We start from the raw sequence: 7,643 nt of genomic DNA on the forward strand, positions 1-7,643 counted from the left end.
CTTCCCTAAAAGAGAGATTTAACATATTTCTCACAAGCTAGCCCCTTCTACCTCAGAAGGGAACATAATGCCAAACTTTAGAGTGAACTCCTCAAAGGTTCAAGGCATCGAAGAGCCAAGCAGATGTGTTGAGGAAGGCAGTCAGGATTAGGAGGCACTTTTGCACACAGATGAATTCTCCCCATCACCAAGATAGCAAAGCACTGAACAGTGTATGTCCTCTTCCTCAAGCCCAAGGATGTTTAAGTTTCATATTTTAATTGTGGCCCAAAGAGAAGGCTGAGGTGAGCTGGAGTTACAATCAGTCAAAAGAGATGGCAGCAAACTAACCAGGTGGCCAGAATGGTAATGACAGTTCCCAGTGGATATATTGTGGGCATTTGTCTCTTTTGATGTTTTGCTACCTTTACACTTAAAATCCTGGGCCTGATTTTTGACACGGTCTGCCCATAGCTGCTGAAAAGAAGGGGTTTATTAAACATTCTATAGAAGAACTACCCCTACCACTCAACCCCACACATCCCCTTCCACCTGTACCTCATCCCAGTCCACCTCAGGTAAGAGTCCTATTAATTGTGATGTCAATGCATGTGAGGAATTCTTGTCGCCCTACTAACCACCAGCCTAGAGACTGATGGCCATTGGACCAGTGAGTGGCCCATCTAAAGTCCTGCCCTGAAGGCTCACTTTCTAGGACTGCTCTTAGTGCCAACTGTTGTAGCCTGGGTTCCCCTAAAAGCAGAGCTTGAGACAAAGGCTTATGTGTGATTATTTGGGAATGTAGATCTAGATGTTAGGACAGGAGCAAAGAAAAGATAGGAGATCAAAACAAGGAAAGAGGGAGAGTCAAAACAAGGACGTGTTATCAAGTTGACCAACTGCTACAGGGTGCTCAGTCTCAGTGGACAATTGGAGCAGCACTATGACATGCAGCTCAAGGCCTTGCTCCTGGGGAAAGAGACAGGAAAGCATTTGTCCATTGCTCTCTCTTGCCCCCCAGTTCTTTGTTGAGGGTTGCCCCAAAGGACATTAACTACTCCTTACCTTGGTTGAGCAGATGGGGTTCCAAGGATCCTACACTGAGGGGTGTCAGAGAAGCCCAGGGGCAAGGTGCCATTGGATTACACCTGTTGGATACTGTCCAAAGCCAGAGCGGAACTGGTAGCCATAGTTGTGGCTGAAAAAAGAGCTGAGGCCAAGAGGATTCCAAGCAGTGCCCAAGAGTCATCCAGTAAACCATCCAAACACTGTGACTAGAAGTTTTCTTTCATAACTTTTAAAATGTCTTTAATAATGAGTAATGTAGAGTCATCTCTGATCCAGCAGAATAGATACCATGAGCAAAGCTCACCCTCCTGAGTTGAAAAAATTTATGGACAAGAAGTCATCATTGAAATTAACTGGCAGCAGATGTGTCCCAGGAATATTGTGGGGATTTTATCCCTTTATGAATCTTATGATAGATCAATGTGTGGAATGGCAACTAGTGGGCAACAGAACAATATTGGAATGGTGGTAATATGAAGAAATAGTATCATCACGTTAGAAGCCTTGGAACAAGTATAAATAATGGCCATTCAGCAGAGAAATCCATGTCCCCTCTCCAAAGGGCCTATTTTAAATAATTTAAAATAATTTAAAAATTATTATTACACTATGATGTTAAAATTGGGTAATGTACATTTTCATATTAAACTTTTTGTTAAATAAAGTTTTTTAATAGTCAAGAAAAAAATGAATGAGTCATGTAATCAGTTTTTCTACTTCCTATTGAGTTCATTTTGGTAAGTTACATGTTCCTTTTACTTTTATTATTTTTTATTTTTTTGAGACAGAGTTTTGCTCTGTTGCCTGGGCTAGAACACCATGGTGTCAGCTTAGCTCACAGCAACCTCAAACTCCTGGACTTCAGTCTTCCAAGTAGCTGGGACTACAAGTGAGTGCTACCATGCTCGGCTAATATTTTTCTCTACTTTTAGTAGAGATGGGGGTGGAGGCGGGGGTCTCACTCTTGCTCAGGCTGGTCTTGAACTCCTGACCTCAAGCAATCCTCCCACCTTGGCCTCCCACAGTGCCAGGATTACCATGCCTGGCCTGGTAACTTACATGTTCCTTCAAAAATCATTCCATTTCATCAAAGGGAGCCAATCATAATCCCAAAAGATACAATCCTGAGTACCATAATCCCAAATGTGGAAGTCCCAAAAGATCAAAATCCCAAAAATATAATTCTGGAAAAAATAATTTTAAAAATTATTTTAAATGCATTTATTTACAGTTTTAAAAGGAGATTTATTTGAGAAACAAAAACTACGGAATACTTCATAGGCAACTTTACACTACAAAATAGTCAATAATAACATTTTTTTGCAAGCATAAAAACTCATAAAGAAATAGGTCAGAAAGGGAAATGTATGAACACAGGTCACTTTGGTTGGTAATTGTGTGCACCCAGCTTTGTAACTTCAGTCATCTAAACCATACTTAATTTCCTAATAAAGACAATAATTAGGTAATAGTTCCCTCTAACAAGATGCAACTATATTGTCATTGTGATTTGGGGGATTTTAGATATTAGGGATTTTAGACTTTAGGGATTTGATCTTTTGGGATTTCAACATTTGGGATTATGGCATTTGAGATTGTGTCTTTTGGGATTATGATCCAAACCCTTCATCAAGATCCTCAAACATGCTAGTGTAGTTTTTTCTCTCCCTCTTTTTACTAAATTTTTAAAGGGTTGTCTAATTTACTGTTTTTTGTTTTTGTTTCTTTTGTTCCCTGAAAATCATCACATAGGATGTTTTTATTTTTGGTATTTTTTTCTTTTTTACAAAACCCATCTTGGATGGAATTATTAATGATACTTTTCTGTTTTTCAATTAATGATCAATTTCTGCTCTCATAATATGAATATCTTTTAACAGCTTTACTTTACATTTATTTTATACTAAAAAGTTTTCCTTCTTGAGATAAATACTTCATTCATTTATTTTCATTATTACTTTTAAAAAATTACAATAGTAATTTAGAATATGATTCTTTTTCTGAGTATAGCTTTGTCATCTGCCAAGAGTTTTGAAATCTGGTATTATTATTGTTGTTGTTATTTTCAAAACAGTATTTAATTATTTTTTTTTTTTTTTTTTTTTTTTTTATAGTTTTTTTTTTTTTTTTTTTTTTTTTGAGACAGAGTCTCACTTTGTTGTCCAGGCTAGAGTGAGTGCCGTGGCGTCAGCCTGGCTCACAGCAACCTCAATCTCCTGGGCTCAGCGATCCTACTGCCTCAGCCTCCCGAGTAGCTGGGACTACAGGCATGCGCCACCATGCCCGGCTAATTTTTTTTTGTATATATATTTTTAGTTGGTCAATTAATTTCTTTCTATTTTTGGTAGAGACGGGGTCTCGCTCAGGCTGGTTTCGAACTCCTGACCTTGAGCGATCCGCCCGCCTCGGCCTCCCAAAGTGCTAGGATTACAGGCGTGAGCCACCACGCCCGGCCTTAATTATTTTTTATTTCCTTTTTTACCTACATGTTATTTAGAAGAACATTGCTTAATTTCCTGGTATTTGTATTGTACTATTTAATATTTTTCTTACTAATTCTTTGTATTGTTAGATTAAGGTTAAAGAGAGTTTATATCTAAGAATTTACTAGTATTTCTTTTATGGTCTAATGTATTATCTTAGTTTATAAATATCCCAGAGCCATTTTAAAGGAATATAAATTAGCTGTTTGTGCATTGTAAATGGTGAGAAACATATTATTTAATTCCTTTGTGTCCATTTGATTTATCAAAGTCTATGAAAGAAATGATGTGTTACCACTAAGATGATAGTCTTATCATTTTCTTCTTATTCTTTATTTCTAAGACTTCCTCCCCTCCCCCACCAGAGATAAGGTCTCTCTTGTTGCCCAGGCTGGAGGGCAGTGGCACAATCATAACTCATTGCAACCTCAAAATCCTACGCTCAAGTGCTCCTCCTGCCTCAGCCTCCCAAATAGCTAAGACTACAGGCATGTACCATCATGCCCAGTTTTTATTTTTTATAGAGCCAAGGTCTTGCTGTGTTGCCCAGGCTGGTCTCAAACTCCTGGCCTCAAGCGATCCTCTCCTTCTCTGGCCTCCCAAAGTGCTGGGATTACAGGCATGACCCACTGTACCTGACCAGATTTATTTTTAAAATTTAGCTGCTATTTTGTGCAGAACTTAAATATTCATGAGCCTATCTTCTTTGTGATTTGCATCTTGTATTGATATGATATTCTATATGATGTTTTTTCTTGAATTATTTTTTGTTTAATATTAATATTGCCATTCCTGCTTTAGTTTTTGCTTTGTTTTGCTTTCATTTACGTACTATATTTTTGTTCATCCTTTTAAAGAAGAGGTTTATGGGTCACTTTATTTTAGGCCTACCTTTTGTAAACAATAAATATGACTCAATTTCTCTGGAAGAAATAGAAACTGCCTTATGTAGTTCAAGCAGAAAGGGATTTAATACAGGGAATTAGGTGCTTGCAGAAGTGTTAGGAGAGGCTAGAGGAGTGACGAGATTGGCGGCCTCCAGTGGGCTATTGATTCCAAGTTCATAGCCCACATCCACTGATCACGGCAGAAAGCTATTACTGCTGCTGCCAGCACCACTGCCTCTTACCCCTGGAAGCTGGTGACCAGACATGGCAGGTCTGGCCACTGCCACTGGTCCTGTCTATCCAAACTTGTTTTCCATCAACCAGCAGCAGGAAGGTGGCCTTCACTTCACCTCTACCTGCCAAACCTCCCTCAATTGCATCTTACTGGCCCAACCTACTTTACACCTAGCATTCTCATTTTGGAGGCCTTTGGAAAAGGTAATTTTTAGTTTTACAATCTCTCCAAATAGAAGGAAGATGGAATGGAAGTTGGCAGAGCCAATCCAAGAATCTACTATGAAGTGCTGAATTTATCCTTTTGAATTTTGAGAGCTCTTCTGCTTCAAATAGGGAGTGTAGCCCAGTGCATTTTATTATGGTAACTAATAAGATTAATCTAACCTCTTCAATATTATGTTTACATGCATTTCTACTTTTCTATCTTTTGGTGTATTGACCAACTTTTATTTGATTTCTTTTTAGTAATTTGCAAGTTTTATATCCCATTTTATTCTACTACAGATTATCTTCAGATTAAATATACATAAATAAATACATATTTAGATTATGTATATCTTTAGGTTAAATATGTACTTTCATATGTTTATACATATGTATATTTTTTCAAGGCCAAAAATAAATTGGTATCTATCAACACATGTACTAGATGTATTATACTAGTCAGGGATCTTGCTGCCAAATAAGAGAAGCCCTCTGTTAACTTGCACAGAAAGGGATTTGAGTGAAAGGGTACTTGGTGGATCCTATGAAATTGGTGGGAGGCCTGGGGAGCCGGGCTGGGGAAGTGGGCAGGCAGGCGGCAGAAAGCTAGACCAAGGTCACACCCAAGAGCACCTGCTTAAAGTCTTGTGCTGCTATGACCACTGCCCCAGGACACAGGCCTCTGCTCTTCATTTCCCTTCCTCTGGGTTCAGACCCCGGACAGCTTTCCTTAGCTGAACGTAGGCCATCCAACGGGGCTCCAGTTGCTAGGGCTCTGGGAGGACAAGTATTTGGCTTCTTCACTTCAGTCACAGAAGGCTGGCCTCAGATACCACCAAGACTCCCACAGTGGCCGATTCTTTGAACCTACAAAGGTGTCAGATGCTGGTATCCCCTAAAGTGAAATGTCCACTGTATACACTCCCTCATTGTAAAAGATTAGCGATTTACTGTTTTCCCTTCTTTTTAGTCTGATCAACAAGCATTTATTGACTGCCTTCTATGAATCGGAAGCTGTCACAGGCACAGCATATGGAAATCAAAAGGCCAGTTTCTGTCTTTGAGGAATGCACAGTCTATAGGAGAGAGTTAGGTACTTAGAGGTGCTGTTTTAATGTCATGAGACACGTGCTAGGAGCATGTATGTTCACAGGGTGGGATGGAGCAGGGGAAAGGGATACTTAGCCCAGTCTGAGTGGGAAAGGACTAGAGCCTGATCTGATCTCACAAGAGGAGCATTTTCCAGGTGTCCAGAGGGAGAGAAAGACACAAGTACCCAGATATGTGGAACCCCACAGAGCATGGAAAACACATGCATTTTGCTGTCACCAGGGCATGAAATGCAAGATGAGACCAGAGGAGCAGGGGCTGGAGAGGTAGACGGGGTCACCTCATGCTAGAGGTGACCAAAGGAAGGTGACCCAGGAGAACATGGATGGTCCCTACCCCCACCAAGTTGGGGCCTGGTGATTATCTCACCCTAAAATTTGCTGAGTCTTTTAACCCACAGAGCTTCTAGCCCCAGTGGAGCCTGGAGAAAGGAGTGGGGGCAGAGAGACAGTAGAGTGGTGAGAAGAGTGCCTGTGGGACACTGTGCCCCGCCCCCACCGTCCGCCTCTGGCTCAGCAAAGACACGATCATTTCTGCAGTCTAGTAGGTGCCAGAGAACGTGGCTTCAGTGGCCTATAGAGTAAGGGGCCCCAGGGACATTTTCTGAGGGGAGGACCACCTGAGTCAGGGAATGTGCATGGGGGAGGCCTCACTGGCCCAAGAGAGGACAGCATTTGGATGTCTGACCTTCAGAGGCCACCCAGGCCCATTGGTGTTAGCCAGAGAAGTAGCACATCCAACAGAGTGACCACAAGAGGGACCTTCAGGAAAAAAATAAAGGCACTACCTGTCTATGCCACCAATGAGCTGAGCCTTCTCAATAACAGTGACATTTGCTGGTGGCTGATTGTGGACACCGAGGAGGGAGTTTGCTACAAGGCATGGAACACCACAATACTTCCTAAGAATTCTCCTTAGATCTCTTTCTCCTCCCAGGAGCTGTTCAAACCCTGCCCTCTTCTGCCACCTCTTCAGTCTTTTGCCTCCTTGTGTGTTCTTATGCAAAGCAATCTGCCATTGCCATCAGGTCACCTCCGCCCACCGGAACCTGTCTTGCCAGGACCTGACCTCAGCAGGCTGAGTCACACCTGCATCACCCTTGTGGGGCCGCATCCTGCTTCCGGTCCCAACCCCGCTCTTAGCTCCACTGGGTTCTCTGGGGGCAGGGCGGGGAGCCAAGGAGGCCGCTTTCTCTCCCTCCTTCTGGATTAGATTCTCCAACAGCAAGAAATCAGGCTTCCTGGGGAAATTTCAGTTTGTTCGTGAATGTGACCATGTATTGTCCCTCAGTCACCTGAGCCAGCTATTTCTGCCTCTCTAGACTGTGCCCTTGAATGAACTGGGGCAGAAGTTCTTAGGTCCTGACCACACATGTTGCTCCCAACTTCCCTTCCCCTTGGCGTGCAGTGGTGAGCTCTGAACTCCAGCACGTCTCCGCTGTGCTATAGAGCCTCTCTACGGCTGGCGGGCATTCTGCCACAGAGCTGGTCTTTGTGGCTTTGTGCCCACAGTAATTACTAGGGCTGGCCCATGCACACCCTCTTAACCTCCTCTACTTCCAGCCTCCAGGATCAGCCCCCTGCGGCATTTGGAGGGGGTCTAACCACAGACCGGACGTGTGTGGTAGCAGGTGGTCTGCTTGATCCTGGTCCTTCAGTGACCCTCTGCTAGCCCG

General features: G+C 42.4%; 1 pseudogene; it reads left to right on the forward strand.

Moving 5' to 3' along the window:
* The first annotated feature begins 1,336 nt into the window (after positions 1-1,336).
* LOC109730617 (small nuclear ribonucleoprotein G pseudogene) lies at positions 1,337-1,566 on the forward strand (annotated as a pseudogene).
* The last annotated feature ends 6,077 nt before the right edge of the window (positions 1,567-7,643 follow it).

Source organism: Microcebus murinus, chromosome 3 (assembly GCF_040939455.1).
Source record: "Microcebus murinus isolate Inina chromosome 3, M.murinus_Inina_mat1.0, whole genome shotgun sequence".
Lineage (NCBI taxonomy): Eukaryota > Metazoa > Chordata > Mammalia > Primates > Cheirogaleidae > Microcebus > Microcebus murinus.